Source organism: Mus caroli, unplaced genomic scaffold (genome assembly GCF_978045245.1).
Source record: "Mus caroli unplaced genomic scaffold, Mus_caroli_1 scaffold_6, whole genome shotgun sequence".
Lineage (NCBI taxonomy): Eukaryota > Metazoa > Chordata > Mammalia > Rodentia > Muridae > Mus > Mus caroli.
The window spans coordinates 124,933,613-124,951,451 of record NW_028227261.1 but is presented as its reverse complement, the minus strand read 5'-3'; positions in this window follow the sequence as shown (position 1 = coordinate 124,951,451).

The following is a 17,839-nucleotide window of genomic DNA, read 5'->3' as shown; positions in this document are numbered from 1 at the left end:
TGCATGTGTGTATGATGAGTTTGTTTAGGTGTGGTATGTATAAGACATTGTATGCAGAATCTGTGTGTGATGTGTGTATGGGTGGATGTTTTAATGTATTAGGATTCTCTGTATGTGTTATGAGGTAGGTATATGTTGTTTGTGTGTGCAAATGTATGAAGTTTTGAGTGCCTGAGTGTGTATTGTGTGTGCACATATATGAGTGTGTGCATTTGCACATACATGAGTTTATGTATTCTTTTGAATAAAGTGGCCAAAATATTTCAGTAATTCTTAGTGAATCATGGTTTTCTTCCATTATTATAATGACATATTTTTCTCTTGAGACACTGTGCTTCATTTGGAATGAACAAGGATGCCAAAGTGTTCACCAATATGTCTTCATTGAAGACGTAGTTTAAGAAAGGGTTTTCCTTCAATTTTGTTGCAATTCAGTTACCGAGATTTTCACTTTTATATTGGAGAGAGAGAAATGCAAAGACTGACTTTGAAAATAAAGGATTTTTTTCTAAAATCAATTATCTACAATCCTATAATGAACATATAATCCTATAATTGATAATATTCACAAATATGAAAGTTAGCTTTTGAATTAAATGAAATATTTTAAATTTAGGAAATAGTCTATTTTCTTTGTAGCTAAATTAACATATTATTTTTAAAATGCTTTTTGATAAATAGCTGCATCACTAGGTATTTGTAAAAAAAAATGCTGTTTAAATGAATGATTAGAATAGTATTTTGTGTAATTATTAGGTTTTCACTTCTAATTGAACCATCTTTCTAACTTACGCAACAAAATATTAAAGGAATAGCACTGATTGTATAAGATGCTTCTGATATCTTTTAAAAATTATAATATATTAATTAGAAAGAGTATATTTTATGTTCTTTACACAAAATATAATCAATACAGCATTATCCTTGAAAACAATTTTACTTACTTCTTTAAAAATGAAATTGTCCAAGAATTAATTTACTCAAAATATTTCTGTTGTTCTTAATATACAGGAATGAATAAGTACAATAAAAATATTTTCAATGTTCCTAAGCAATTATAAGTTAAAGTACTAATTTTCTGTGCAAAATTCCAGAGCTATTATGTAATTTCAGAGTTTCAATAAGTTCAAAAGTAAATACCGAGAAAGAAAAATATGTTCACTAGTGACCTTAATGCTTAAGGGTTTATTAAGCCCCAGTCACCTCACTTGTCTCAGTACACTGTTGTTCTTTAATATACTCACACCTAACAGATGACATGAAATGCAGCCCTGCAATAATCATGGGTACAACGTGCTGAATAACACTAACTGTTGTCACCACCAATGCTGCCACCCATGAAAAGCAACGGGTGAGAGCATTTCACCTCTCCTTTTAACCTTGGAAGTAAAAACATCATTTTGGGGCAGCATCCAGCCTCTTTTACGCATGCATGACCTCTCTTGGAACTTTGCGTGTCTTCAGATTAACTGTTGGTATAACGAAGGTCAATGAGAGTTTATATGCATAAATAGATTTTTATCACTGGAGTCTACCTGATATTTTTTCACATTTCTCTTTCATTTTCTAGTGATCTAATTGTTCTGTAACCTTCAGAATTCCCATATGCTTCTGGTTATATTAAACTGATTATATATGCCCATCAGCAAGAGATCATGGTTTACATTCAAAATGAAATCCAGTTCATACTTCTAAAATTGGCTTTAAGGAATATATATATATATATATATATATATATATATATATTCCTTTAAGGAATATATATATGTGTGTGTGTGTGTGTGTGTGTGTGCGTGTGTGTATGTGTGTGTGTGTGTGTGTGTGTATCAATAAATCTGGTATCCATGGAGATTTAGTGAGCTACAATCCATGAAGCTGTATATAGAGTGTAGATATTGAAATTTCCATTATTTGTTGCTTTCATCATGCATTGAAAGTTTAGCTACTGGTTTTTTTTTTCTGTTCTTCAAAAGTCCTACAATTTTCCAAGTGGCAAATGAACATCATATACTCAAATGACTAAATTATACATCTATATAATACTGAACAAAACAAATCTATATTGATCTGATAAGGATGGGAAGATTAAAATAACTGTTTAAAATAACTGATTTTTGAGAAGAATTATTTTCTCCTTTTAAACTCATGGGCCTTGAAATTTAATCCAGTATTAGCATAATTGCCTAACAAATGCAACGCCCAGATGTGTTCCTCAATACCTGAAAAATTTCCACAAAAATGAAGAACACCTTCTGTATATATTTCTGAATTCACAAGATCTGACCGTGTAGGATATCTTATATGAGGGCTGCTTGTCAAGCTTGTTTAAAATACGTTGTCGGTAAAATCAATTTGATTGAATTATTAGATGTTAAAGTACATCATTATATGTTTTAAAATAATTGTTTGTAGAAAACTACATCTCAAAAGAAAATAAAACACTAACCACGACTGTTTTAAAATTTGGCCCTGAGTTTCATGATTATATCAGATTTATTTTTCTTCTTTGTGCAGTTCCCACTTTTTTTCTATAATGTCTAGAATGAACATGCTTATCTCTCATTGACACTTTAGTTCTGTGCTGTGTAGTCCCAAGTTCATTATGAAATTGAACTATTCCAATTGCGTGACCATCTCTAATAGTCTTGGATCAACTTTTATGAACTTGCATTTTTAATGGTGATTTTCCTTGTGTGACTGGATCTTGACTGACACATATATGATTATACCAACCCATTTCCTCTTTCATAATCCTTACATATTGTCTACAATATATCTCCTCAACATACATATGTGCATGAATGTGGGAGGATTCTCTGGAGCATAAGTTGTACTCTATTGTATACATGTATAGAATTTCAAAGAATAAAAAAAAAAATATAAAAAAAGAACCCTATCATGAATGCCAATGGTTTTGATATTTGACAACAACTTTCACTCATATAATACTCAATATTTTATGATTCTTCTCTTTAATAGCTGTGGAACATTATTGATTGACATGTAAGTATGCGTATATGTATATATATACATATATGTGTGTGTGTGTACATATATATGTATACATATAATTAAATTCAAAATCCAACTAATTGATTTTCCAAATTTATTTTTTTTTATTTTTCAGGAACATATATCTGTCAATGACATGCTTATGTTAAAATATTCATTTGGGGGCTTGAAAAAAAATATAGTTGAGATCACTTGGTGGTTTTGTGGAGGACATAGGTTTAAATCCAACACCTAAATGGTGGCTTAGACATGACACAACTCCAGTTTCATCACCTCCACACCCTTTTCTGACTTCTCAAGGACCAGGCTAGTAGATTGTACATAAATGTAGACATAGCTTTGGCGACTTGAATGAGATTTCCCCATCAAGTCTTGGGCATCTGGGTACTTGGTTCCCAGTTGATTATTACTGTGAAGAGAATGTGAGGGTATGTGGCCTTACTAGAGGAAGTGTGCCACTGGGGGCCTGCCTTGGAGCTTTAAAACGCATGCCATAACTACCTAGTGCGTTCTCTACACTTTCTGGATTGGGTAGAAACAGCTCCCAACTGTTTCTGCAACCTATTGCCTGCTACCTCTGTTGCGCTGGCATGGACTATTATTCCTCTTAGTACATAAGCTTCAAAGACAGAGTTTCTTTGATAAGTTGCCTGACTCATGGTGTTTTATCATAACAACAAAAGAGTTATTAGTAATCAGAAAAACTACTAAAACATATAAAATATTTTTAATGTTCATTATGATTTTATAGCATATATTCAAATTCCAAGCCTCATTCATAGGGCCATTCATGTAATATGAACTCATTTTGCTCTTCTTCTTACTTAATCTATACAGCACTTAAACAACCATGAACCCTTTCTTAGCTTAAAGGAAGGACCACTTGACAGATAATCCTAATGTGGTTTGCTTTTCCATTTCTTCAGTTTTAATACCCAACCTAGTTTCCATGGCAACAGGATATCTATGTTTTTAATATTTTAGATGCGTTTGATGAATATTTGTTAAATGTTTGAATGTTTTATGTCACATTGTAATTAAATCTTGATGACAGAGACTATGTCTTGCTTACTTCTCATTCATTGTGATCTGCAAAATTATAGAATGATTATTTGTAGAAGAAATAGTGTGTTTTAATATATTCAAGACTTACTAAAATTCTAGCAATGTATTTTATATTCTTCCTGTATTATCTAAATGAAGGACGATTTTGTAAATGCAGATACCTAGACTTACTGAATTTATTTAATTCTCCAACAGATACATGGGACCTTCTAAATTATATAATCTTCCAAAAGATATGTAGTTCATTGTATTTACTATTTAGCTAAATTTACTTAAAAAGTGATTTTGTTCACAAATTAAAATTGTCATTAGACATAGTACTTCAAGGTATCATATAAAAAATTCATAAATATTGTATTTTGTTTTGAAATAATAACAATTTACAAAAAATCACAAATATTACAACATAATGTAAATAGGACAGTGATGTCATAACTGTCCTCAAATAAGTACTGATAATTTTATTATAATGTTTTTATTGACAAGAAAATTATTATTTTTTAATTAAAAACATGATTTTATTAATTTGATTACCCTAATACCTGGATTTTATCTTTTTCTTTTCACTTCTGACAGAAAGTGAGCAATGAGCATTTTCATGTAATTATAATATGGACTATGGTTTTATATTTCCATGTATTCAAACATGAAAATTTTGCTTGGACATTAGATTGACATCAATGAAATATTATTACAATAAAACTATGAAACTGATTCTTAGGGTTTTTCTGTAACATAACATATATTAATAAAATATAACAATATATATTTATTTTCCCAGGGACTGCATGAATTTTTCTTTTCAACATAATTATTGTCTTATAATGGTACTATAAAATTAAACACATGGATAAGTTCATATTGAAGAAATTTATCACAAAAGAAAGAAGAATATAAAAAATGATGGCTGATTTTATACACAGAAATAAATCTTGTCAGCAGTTCTCTTAAATCTACATAGTTATACACACACACACACACACACACACACACATCCATATGTGTGTGTGTGTATATATATAAGTAGAATTGTACTTTTATCTTCATATAATTGATATTTTATTATTTAATATTTCAAAGGATTCTGTATATAGATCTACCTGAAGACCCAGCTATATCACTCTTGGGAATATACCCAAAAGATGCCCCACCATGCCCCAAGGACATATGTTCCACTATGTTCATAGCAGCCTTATTTTTGACAGTCAGAAGCTGGAAACAACCTAGATGTCCCACAGAGGAATGGATACAGAAAATGTGGTTCATTTATGCAATTGAATACTACTCAGCTATTAAGAACACCATCCTGAGTTTTGCAGGCAAATGAATGGAACTAGAAAATATCATCCTGAGTGAGGTAACTCATACCCAAAAGGACATGCATGGTATATACTCACTAATAAGTGGATGTTAACCACAAATGTCAAGATTACTCAGGATGCAATCCATAGAACTCAAGAAGGTTAATAAGCAGAAGGGTGCAAGTAAGGATTCCTCAATTCCTCTTGAGTAAGTAGTCATGGGGGGAGGGGCAGGAGAAGGAGGGGCCTGGGTGTGGGAAGGTACTGGGAAGATAAATGGGGAACATAGTAAAGTATTGGGGCAGACAGGACTGAAACTCTGGGGACAGCATAAATAACTTTTGTCATGTTATTTAGATTTTCAAAGATCTTCATTGATTGAAACATCCCTAACTTTTCATGGAAAGATTACACAACTTTCCATGCTTTCTGCCCATTTTTTGTGAGAGTTGACAGATGACTGAAGCTCATATTTACTTTTACTTGTGCTGTTTTTTTCTGGAAGAAATATTTTCTTAGTCCTTTCTTCTGTAGGAATTATCTGATAAGTATTAGACCAATATAGTTGAGAAAATGTTCTATTCAATTCATCTTTTTTTAATATTTTCTTACAGTAAGTATTTTCTTATAAAGAAAACTTATGTCCCACGCAGAATTGCACTTTGAGTGTTTGTTCTCTAGTTAATGATCCGAGCTGATTGCGTGTGGAGCTCTTAGGAAATAGAACTTCACAGTGGAAATAACTTTCAAAAATTGGAATTTTATGCACTATATTACCTCTGTCTCTTGCCCTTACATGATGGTTCCCTGTCTTCCACAGTATGAACAATCACTCTTACCCCTTCTACCACCACAGACTAACTTAAGGTGTGGTTAATGTGTTACACACTATAATCTTCAATGGTCTGCACACTTCTGAAACCACAAACAAAATAAACTTTACCTCAAGTTATTTCTGTAGAGGGTGTGTATGTGTGTGTGTGTGTGTATGTTTGTGTGTGTATTGAAAAGACAGCTAATGATATTATATGTGATTCTCTGAAGTGAGTTCCCTTATAATCTAGAACAAGACTGATTCAAACTAGTTTTAGTAAAAACTCTTTTTCTTAAGAACAAAATCAATCATTCACGATCTTTTAGAAATTATAGGGAGCTTTGTGCTTAAAGGGAATGAGGAATGGTGAAGGGCAACCATGACAACTCAATCATGAGATATTGAACCCTTGACAATAATAATTATTTTAATGAGATCACTAACTTGGTACTTTAATGAAAACCTCAGATGTTCTACCTATGAGATACCAACAAGATTTTTCTGTATGTCCAATTTTGGTTTTTAGTGCTGTGATAACTGGGATGAAAAACTTGCTGGTTTTGTGTATCAACTTGACACAAGCTGGAGTTATCACAGGGAAAGGAATCTCCCTTGAGGAAATGCCTCCATAAGGTCCAGCTGTAAAGCATTTAACTCAATTAGTGATCAAGGTGGAATGGCACATTGTGGGTGGTGCCATCCCTGGACTGGTAGTCCTGGGTTCTGTAAGAAAGCATGCTGAGCAAGTCAGGTGGAGCAAGTCAATAAAGCAGCATTACTCCATGGCTTTCTTCATCAGCTCCTACCTTCAGGACCTTCCAGTCTTGACCTCCTTTGGTGATGAACATCAATGTGGAAGTGTAAGCTAAATAAAACCTTTCCTCCCCAACTTGCTTCTTGGTTATGATGCTTTTTGCAAGAATAGAAACCCAGGAAAGAAAGGGTTTATTAGGCTTATACTTCCTAATCACATTCTATCACTGAGATAGGACCTCAAGCAAGACACGAAACTGGAAGCTGGAACTGAAACAGAAATCTTACTGGCTTGTTACCCATGACTTGCTCAGCTATATTTTTTAAACACTCCAGGAAACACCCCAGAGATTGTACATTCCCCAGTGGGCTCACCATCAATAAAGACAGTACCCTACCTTTTTGACTACAGATCAACCTTATGGAGTCATTTTCTTCGTCAAGGGTCTCTTCTCCCAGATGACTCTACCTTGTGTCAAGTTAAGCAAAACTATCCAGCATACTGTATCTGTGTAACACTCACACACACACACACACACACACACACACACATCCTCAGATTATTAATATTTTCCATGTGTGTGTGTGTGTTGCTATGGTGGTCCTGGTTCAAAAGTACTTCTCATGCTTATGTGACCATAAGTATCTCTGTGAAGTAGTACTGGGAGGAGAAGGTAGACTGATATTGGGATGTATGGTGAATAAATAAATAATTATTTAAACGGTATTCTATCTTTGCCTTTTGTTCTCAAGTCTATCCACATATTTTTCTATCTCTCTGTATATAAACACATTTAAATTTAAAATAGTAAGTGGATTTTTGTGTCAGATATATTATTATGCCTTCCATACACCTATATATGTTAATTATTTAATAGAAAATATCATTTACTATTTCCTTTCTGAAACATAGCTCAAAGTTTTTATCACAAATATTTTTGATGGATTCAATTATGAGGAATATTTTACAACCAGGGAACAAATGATTGTGTGTTAGGGAATTTTAAGAGTGACATGTAAAATAAGAATTTAGGCATATTATGTCCTAATTCACTAATATTTATTCCAATGTATGTTATACTTTCCAATATGTACTCAAGAAATTGACATGAAATTTAAATTGGAAACTAATACTATATGTTAAAATTAATATAGAAATAAATAACTCCTAAGATATTCACTGGGGAAACATAGAAAGTTTGAGAGTTACAAAGCAGTAACTTGGGGAAATAGAAATATTTATTTGTCAATTTACTTACTGATATATTTAAGTCTGTCAGGACAGATTTTGTCAAAGCATAATTGTTCAGTGAAAATTTTACTGGATGTCTGAAAGAATGAATCAACTAGAGAGAAATATAAATTAGTCTGCAAAAAGTAATGAAGTGATAGATCTTCTTAATTTAGATTATAGCTATAACAACTTTTATTCAACACTGGTTATTGCTTACAAGGTAAAGTAATATTATATATATTACTTTATTTATATGTATATATATATATGATATAAAGTAATATATATACATATATATGTGTGTGTAAAGATATTAAAACTTATATATATAAATATATTTATTATATGACTTATTTTATAAATGTATAAAATATAAGTACTTATTTGCATATGTTTATTTATATAACTTTGTATATACCACATATATTTCTGAAAAAATCCAATTAATTTGATATGTTTAACCTTCCTTCATTTTTTTCTGCTGTGCTGTCATATTTCTTTGTCTCCAATTCACTGCAGAAGTATTTTGACAGTCACATAGTTTTGGTCACATGTTTGCTTTTTTGATTCTAACATGGACTTCCATGAATTAATGCTTATATCACACATTCAGGATGGAATCAACAATCAGGAAGTAGCCAAATGTATAGAGAGCAAAAGATAGAAGGGAACAATGGAAGAAAAGTTATATTTAAGGATTCTTAGGAAAATTAGTTGAAAAGCATGAAGGATAATTACGTGTAAAGAGTGGAAGTATTTCATTCAATTGGCACTAATGAGTAATAATAAATATAATAGAAGCTCTGGAGAGCATTAGCATGAAAACAGGATTTTACCCAGTTGGTTTAGATACTGAATTTTCTCTTCTGCATGAAGGACAGGCAGCCGATCTCTTAGGAATGGGGAAAGTATAGATAGGTTTACATAGAATGTTATCATTAAGACTTAGGTAGAAAATACTAATAATCTGAGGATACTTAGAATTTACTATGTCAGAAAGAAAGTCAACATTTTCCCCTGAAAATATCATGGATAACGTGCCTAGTTTCTACTCAGTGAAAACAACAAAGGAACATAGCTTGGATCTTTAAGTTACACCCAGATATAAATCTTCCTGAATCTTAAATCTTTCTTAACTTGACCACATTATTATGTTACCCATAATAGTCCTCCCATCTCTATCCAAACTTCGAACACAACTTCAGTGGATCTATACTTACTATAACCACCATTTTCAGTCCATAATTCATTCTTTTCTCTTTCTATTTCCAGGCTACAATCTAGATTTTATATCAAACTTTTCCAGAAACAAAGAGAGTTGAAATAACATATATTTAGCACCAACAGTCCACTTCATTTTAGTTTGTGTTTTTTTTTAATTAGGTATTTATTCCATTTACATTTCCAATGCTATCCCAAAAGTCCCCCTCACACTCCCCCACCCACTCCCACTTCTTGGCACTGGCATTCCCCTCTACTGAGGCATATAAAGTTTGTACGACCAATGGGCCTCTCTTTCCACTGATGGCCAACTAGGCCATCTTCTGATACATATGCATCTAGAGACACAAGCTTCTGGGGTACTGGTTAGTTCGTATTGTTGTTCCACCTATAGGATTGCAGATCCCATTAGATCCTTGGTTACTTTCTCTAGCTCCTCCATTGGGGGCCCTGTGTTCCATCCAATAGCTGACTGTGAGCATCCACTTCTGTGTTTGCTAAGCCCTGGCATAGCCTCACAAGAGACAGCTATATCTGGGTCCTTTCAGCAAAATCTTGCTAGTGTATGCAATGGTGTCAGCGTTTGGAAGCTGATTATGGGATGGATCCCTCGATATGGCAGTCTCTACATGGTCCATCCTTTCGTCTCAGCTCCAAACTTTGTCTCTGTAAATCCTTCCATGGGTGTTTTGTTCCCAATTCTAAATAGGGGCAAAGTGTCCACACTTTGGACTTCGTTCTTCTTGAGTTTCATGTGTTTAGCAAAATGTATCTTATATCTTGGGTATTCTAAGTTTCTGGGCTAATATCCACTTATCAGTGAGTACATACTGTGTGAGTTCTTTTGTGATTGGTTTACCTCACTCAGGATGATGCCCTCCAGGTCCATCCATTTGCCTAGGAATTTCATAAATTCATTCTTTTTAATAGCTGAGTAGTACTCCATTGTGTAGATGTACCACATTTTCTGTATCCATTCCTCTGTTGAGGGGCATCTGGGTTCTTTCCAGCTTCTGGCTGTTATAAATAAGGCTGCTATGAACATAGTGAAGCATGTGTCCTTCTTACCGGTTGGAACATCTTCTGGATATATGCCCAGGAGAGGTATTGCAGGATCCTCCAGTAGTACTATGTCCAATTTTCTGAGGAACCACCAGACTGATTTCCGGAGTGGTTGTGAAAGATCCTGACAGAATGTAAAAGGACACAGAAGCCCTGAAATTGGCAAGATAGATGTCAGTGTTAGCAGAACTAGCTTCACTGATTTAGAAAAATAGAGGTGCACAATGCTCTGGCCACTCCTTGAACCTGTGTGTTTGCCAATGTTTTGACCGTTCCTTGACCCATGTGTGTGCCCACTGATGAAGCCCATTGCCAGGTGTTTGTGATATTGGTTGCTGAGAAAGAGTCAGAAAATCTCCCCAGCAACCACAGCCTGGCCAATCCTAAGTGGCTACACCTGCACCAGACTCTTTCCTTGTATCCCTCCCATACCCATTTCTTGAGAATAGACATTGTTTAGATCTGGAAATACCCTACTCCCCCCCCCACTTCTCTTTTCTCCCCTGAGGACCTATAAAAACTGGGACCTCTCTCCTCTGGAGGTCTACTCCTCTATCCTGCATGGGATATGAGTCTTCCCCAGACCTCTGGCTTTCCCCAAATAAATTCTCATGTGGTTTGCAACAAGTTTGGTCTATCATGAGTTCTTGGGTGTCCTCTATTGTCCTGAGGCCTGAGCGAGGGGCTCCTTTCAGAGACTTTCAGTTGTACAAGCTTGCAATCCCACCAACAATGGAAGAGTTTTCCTCTTTCTCCACTTCCTCGCCAGCTTCTGCTGTCACCTGAATTTTTGATCTTAGCCATTCTGACTGGTGTGAGGTAGAATCTCAGGGTTGTTTTGAGTTGCATTTCCCTGATGATTAAGGATGTTGAACATTTTTTCAGGTGCTTCTCAGCCATTCCGTATTCCTCAGGTGAGAATTCTTTGTTTAGCTCTGAGCCCCATTTTTTTAATTGGGTTATTTGATTTTTTGGAGTCCATCTTCTTGAGTTCTTTATATATATTGGATATTAGTCCCCTATCTGATTTAGGATAGGTAAAGATCCTTTCCCAATCTGTTGGTGGCCTTTTTGTCTTATTGATGGTGTCCTTTGCCTTGCAGAAGCTTTGCAATTTTATGAGGTCCCATTTGTAGATTCTCGATCTTACAGCACAAGTCATTGCTGTTCTATTCAGGAATTTTACCCCTGTACCCATATCTTCGAGGCTTTTCCCTACTTTCTCCTCTATAAGTTTCAGTGTCTCTGGTTTTATTTGGAATTCATTGATCCACCCTGATTTGACCTTAGTACAAGGAGATAGGAATGGATCAATTTGCATTCTTCTACATGATAACCACCAGTTGTGCCAGCACCATTTGTTGAAAATGCTGTCTTTTTTTCCACTGGATGGTTTTAGTTCCCTTGTCAAAGATCAAGTGACCATAGGTGTGTGGGTTCATTTCTAGGTCTTCAATTCTATTCCATTGGTCTACTTGTCTGTTGCTATACCAGTACCATGCAGTTTTTATCACAATTGCTCTGTAGTACAGCTTTAGGTCAGGCATGGTGATTCCACCAGCGTTTTTTTTTTTTTTTTTTATCCTTGAATAGATTTTTTGCTATCCTGGTTTTTTGTTATTACAGATGAATTTGAAAATTGCCCTTTCTAATTCGTTGAAGAATTGAGTTGGATTTTGATGGGGATTGCATTGAATCTGTAGATTGCTTTTGGCAAGATAGCCATTTTTACTATATTGATCCTGCCAATCCACGAACATGGGAGATCTTTCCATCTTCTGAGATCTTCTTTAATTTCTTTCTTCAGAGACTTGAAGTTCTTATCATACAGATCTTTCACTTAGTTAGTTAGAGTCACACCAAGGTATTTTATATTATTTGTGACTATTGAGATGGGTGTTGTTTCCCTAATTTCTTTCTCAGCCTGTTTATTCTTTGTGTAGAGAAAGGCCATTGACTTGTTTGAGTTAATTTTATATCCAGATACTTCATTGAATCTGTTTATCAGGTTTAGGAGTTCTCTGGTGGAATTTTTAGGGTCACTTATATATACTATCATATCATCTGCAAAAGTGATATTTTGACTTCTTCCTTTCCAATTTTTGTCCCCTTGATCTCCTTTTGTTGTCGAATTGCTCTGGCTAGGACTTCAAGTACAATGGTGAATAGGTAGGGAGAAAGTGGGCAGCCTTGTCTAGTCCCCGATTTTAGTGGGATTGCTTTAAGGACTGTAACATTCATCTCTTATGCACAGCGCTAAGTATATAGCAAACTGTAGAACAATTGGGTCTCTTTCCTTTTCTTTCTTTTTCTTCTTTAAGTTTTATATGTGTGAATGTGGGTACATGTAGCAACTTGCATGCAAAGTTCAGAGGAGTTGTTTCTCTTGTTCTGTCTTGGATGCCAGAAATTGGTAGGCTTGTGGGCAAACACTTTTCTGAGCTTAGTTACAGTACTAACTCCAAAACAATTGTTAGTAACTAAAACTGTACTTTTCAAGTCTAATGTAGTACAGGGTACCTAATCAGAAACATTTTATTTTTGAAGCACAATGATGAAATTATAGATCAAAATAAACATCTGCTTGAATTAATGAATATGTTATTATAAATATGTTGCAGAACATGCTAGGAGTTAAGAGCTACTTTTTCTGACAGCGTGCTGACATACATAAAGGAAGCCATTTGTCTTTTTCAGTAAATGGTTTGAAATTCTTTGGAATGTTCATAGTAATGCCTCATTACTTATCAAAATTCATAATTCTTGAGTCATCTTGAGTATATCTTTAAACCATAATTCAAACATCCAGAAAAGGTTTTACCTATAAAGATCAATGAAAAGGGGTTGTTCTACAAATATTATATTCCTCCATTTTGGCTCTGCTTTTTCAGATATTTTACATAAGTTAGAACCACTAGCAAATGAGGTGCTGTGTACTTTTAAGCAACTCCTATATTTATGTTCCACAAAGTAAAGAGACAATGTGGGTGCCTAAGAAACTGCTGATATCTTCATTGTGTCTTGATGTTGAAAGATCACACATAGCTTTAATTAACAGAAGCTTTCATTGGCATCATTAGCCTCCATTAATATTTCTTTATAACTTTAACTGCTTTTCATATGATTGTGACTCCCTTACTCTACCAGCCACATGTGGATTTTTGACCTCTGATATGCACCAAGTAGGAAGTTCTTGTTGCTCATTTCCCTTTTGGAAACACTGAAAGTAAATCTCTTCTCCTTGTGTGTCCAATCTTAAAACAACAAAGTATCAAATTGATTAACGAAGTTAAAAGTAGATGTCTAAATTTAGATATTTTTCTAAATAAAATCATCTTATATTCACTGTAACAATAATATATCGATTAAACATTAAAGGAGGAATAAAGCCATCTACTTAATAGTTCTAAGATTTATGCTCTACAGAGTTTAAGGTCGAGCAGACAGATGTCAAATGCAAAAAGCCTGACTTTGTGAACCTTTCCTTTTTAATGTTTAATTCCATCCCTGTTTTAAAGGAAATTTAATTTAAGAGAATTATATCCATATGATTCCAGTTCGTTTGTATTTAGCTGATCAATGTGCTATTTTACAAGGCCCGTTTGATGTCAAGAAGGCAGCCAGTCCCTTCTCCCCTAAGGCTTTGAATCACATTTTCCCCCTTTAGAAGTATTTGGCAGTTTATAAATCCCAACTACCAAAGACTTGAGTTGGGTTTAAAATTCAGTGCATTAAAACATGGCACAAAACATTAAAACAAGGAGACTGAATTTCAATTAAGGAAAACATTCTTAACACAATGATTTTTGAATTATTTGTGTATTTTAATTATTAATTAAAAATTATTTTCTTTAGTAAAAGAACCACTTTGTTAAAAAATTAAAGAAAATACAGCTTCATGATACTAGAAAATGAAAATAATAATTAATTCAAAACAAGGTGTCTAAAACATTTTAATTACCCACTTGAAAAAAAAACACATATTATATAAAGAAAAGAACAGACTTTGAAGTTGCTCTCTCTTACTCTAATAAACATATTGATTCCTTTTTTTTTAGCAATTAAATACATTGGCTTTATTGGTTATCAGGTAAAAAAGTAGAAAACACTACTATAGTCATTTTCATTTCATATTTTGATGAAAACAACTTGTTCTAAACCAAGTAATATAAAACAAAACATATTGATTCCTATTCTTCTACAAAGTGACGCCGTCTGATTGACTTCTTACAAAATGAAGACAACACTACAGATTCCTAAGGTGTTCAGTCCATCTTTACTTCCATCATGGTTCCCTCTAAGTTTGGTTGGATCTTACATTCAGTTTTAATTTTAGAGTGTTGGAATTGTTCCCAGGATTGTTAAGTTTGAGGTACATTTTATTGAGTGTTGTTTTCACTTGTGTCGCTGTAGATAGAAAATTAGGCTTTACCAAGTCACCAGGTTTTCTTACCATCGTTTTCTTATCTATAGTTTTGGATGCATACTATCTATATATTTCCTTCATGAATTTTGGGAAAGATAATAAATTTCAATAAAATCATTAAAACTTTAAAAGAATAGTAATCCTGTTTCTCTTTGCTAGCGCTTGCATTTTGTCTTTAGTCGTCTTTCTCCTTGATTTAGGAATTTATCATGTTTTGAGTCAGATATAGTGTACAGACAACAAGAATAACACACACCCATGCACACATGCATGCATGCACACTTGAGCAAATGCACATTACAGCTTAAATGTAAATGATGCAGAGAGGCCAAACTTTACTTTGACAATTCAGGGTTTAATAGAACAATGGAGGAAGACAACAAAAAAAAAAAAAGAAGGAGATTTTAAAAAGGACATTAATTTTTGAAGATACTATCAACTTCTGCCTTAAGTCATTTTCCAAGATATTTTTATCTGTATTTTAAAGTGTAGAGTTTTAAAAATATTCATTCTGGTACTTATTTAGCCATTTTCCAAATTCTAATCCAAGGAGCTTAGAGATGTAATGAGTCAGTACATATTGAAGCAAAAGTGTGGGTGTGCTGAAAAGGAAGCCAGCATCTATGAGGCTGCTGAGACCACACCACTGGATACAGGGCAAGAAAGGAAGAGCCGATTTCTGTCCCCACAGGAGTTCTTCTTACATCTTTTACTTAGATCCATCTTGTACTTATCATTTTGCCTAATAGGTAAATGAAAAATGGATACATAGCAAAAAGTCTAGGATTCTAGAAGATCATCAAGATTAGCTGATTTACTGGTTAGTATTCTCATCCTGAAAACCTACTGTTCTGAATATGGAAGCATTACAGTGTAGATCGAGGTGGGGATTCTGGAAGTATGTGTACTGGAAGTCTGTCATTGCCTCTTTTTCTCATCTTAGGAATATATTGGTGACATCTGTACCTCCACAACCTCCCTTCTGGTTTTCTCCATTCCATTTCATTCATTCTTGTTTCTTTCCAATGTAATTTCCTCAACTTGCTGTTCCCTTCACATACAGAGACTTATATTTAAAATAAGGAAGGGGGAAAGAGAAGAGCTGAAATTGTGCTCTCTATAAATTCATTGTATTCTAGTAGTACATAGACTGTAGTAGCTATGTACAGTAGAATTTCTGTATTAACCAGATTGAATTTGAACAGTTTATCACATTAATCAGTGTTTTCTTTCCAGAATTAGAACATACCAGGCAGCTTGTTTGTGTGGCTGCAAGTTTCTCTCAGTCATTAAGTTATACATTCCAGATGTATTTGTTAAATTTGATTATATACATAAGTAAACTAATGAAATATAAGAATGAAAAAGAGAGATTATTTTAATTAGTGTTACTAGGCTTGACAAAACTCAAGACCAAGTTAATAAACAATAGTCTAAAACCAAACCGTGTTGAATTATGTGTGGATGAGGGACACAAAATGTACTTTATAACTTGACCATCAAAACCCCCAATTTATTCAAGTTATTTACTTCACTAGTTGTTATATGACAGATTTCTTCTGTAAAGCAGAAACACACAAACACACATATGCACAGAGAGACAGAGACAGGCAGAGACAGAGACAGTGAGATAGACATGGAGAGACACACAGAGAGAGAGAGAGAGAGAGAGAGAGAGAGAGAGAGAGAGAGAGAGAGAGAGAGAGAGATTTACTCATTCCAGAATTATCAATAGGGACCACAAGATAGACCAAAGTCCAACATGGGGAACTAATGAGTTTTATTGGGGTTATATGGGTGAAGGGTTGCCTACAGGAATAGAAATGGCACTATGTTAGCTGTATAACTAAAGTCTACCTTCCAGTGGCTGAGGAATCACTAAAGTTAGAAACCTGAAGCACACTGCACGAGCTGAGCTGAAGGCAGCTCCACTGGTTGCAGTGTGTGCTTTCCAGGTAGATCAGGAGGCCAGAGCCTTTTCCAGACAGCTCAGTTCATCTTTGTGTTTTAGTACACATTCTGCTTCTTTGTTTCCCTTCCATTCAGTTAGTCTTGCCTGGGAGTCATCTGAGACTAACTCTCTTCAGTCTTTACTGTTTACTTTGGGGAGGGTAGTAGCCCAGTGAAGCTGGTCAGTTTCAGGGACTTCCTGAGCTTAATTGAGTTGTTTACTTCTTGTCCTAAGGAGCCATGTGGTATGTCCTCTTGGTTTAGAACATTCTATTGTTTCACCTCCCTGAAAACATCCTATCTTAAGAAGTTTCCCTTGAAGATAGAAGGTTTAACCTTAGAAAAAAAAACTACTGTATAATACTGACAAACAAGTGCTCCCAATTGTACTGTTAAGGGATGTTCTGTAAGTGCTTGGTCAAATCAATCAGCTTAATCCATTCATTCATTGAAGAGATGTTTGAGAAGCATCTGGTAGCCGTGGGTCTACTTCCTCTTCTTGGCATTAAAGGAGTTGATTAGGTGTAAATTAACTAATGCAATAACAAGAGTTAGTATTTGACATGAATATGGCTCTCCTAGAAAGAGATTTTAAGGTTTTGTTTAATTTTTATTTTCATTTGAAATGGCAGAACTTCCTTTTTTACTTTAAAGAAAATATAACAATCCTATACTAATTTTGCACGCCTACAGACATACCATTGGATTTACTTCTTGGTGTCAAGTGCATCTGCACTCCCAATATATGAGATCTAGGGTTCCTAGGACGGTTCATTCCCTTAAAAATATTATGTTTTTACATTGTGTCTTTTGCTTAATTTATTTTCTTCTTTGAGCTACCCACATCAGAGTCTCAAGACACACTTTCAGTTTCAGACCTCTTTAGTCTGCTTCAGCAATGGCTTTTGTCTTTCTAGTTCCTGTTTGTAAATCTATTCATCATTTCTTTTTATTATTATTAGTTTGTTGTCGTTTTGTGCATATGAGTTGGCCTGAATTCA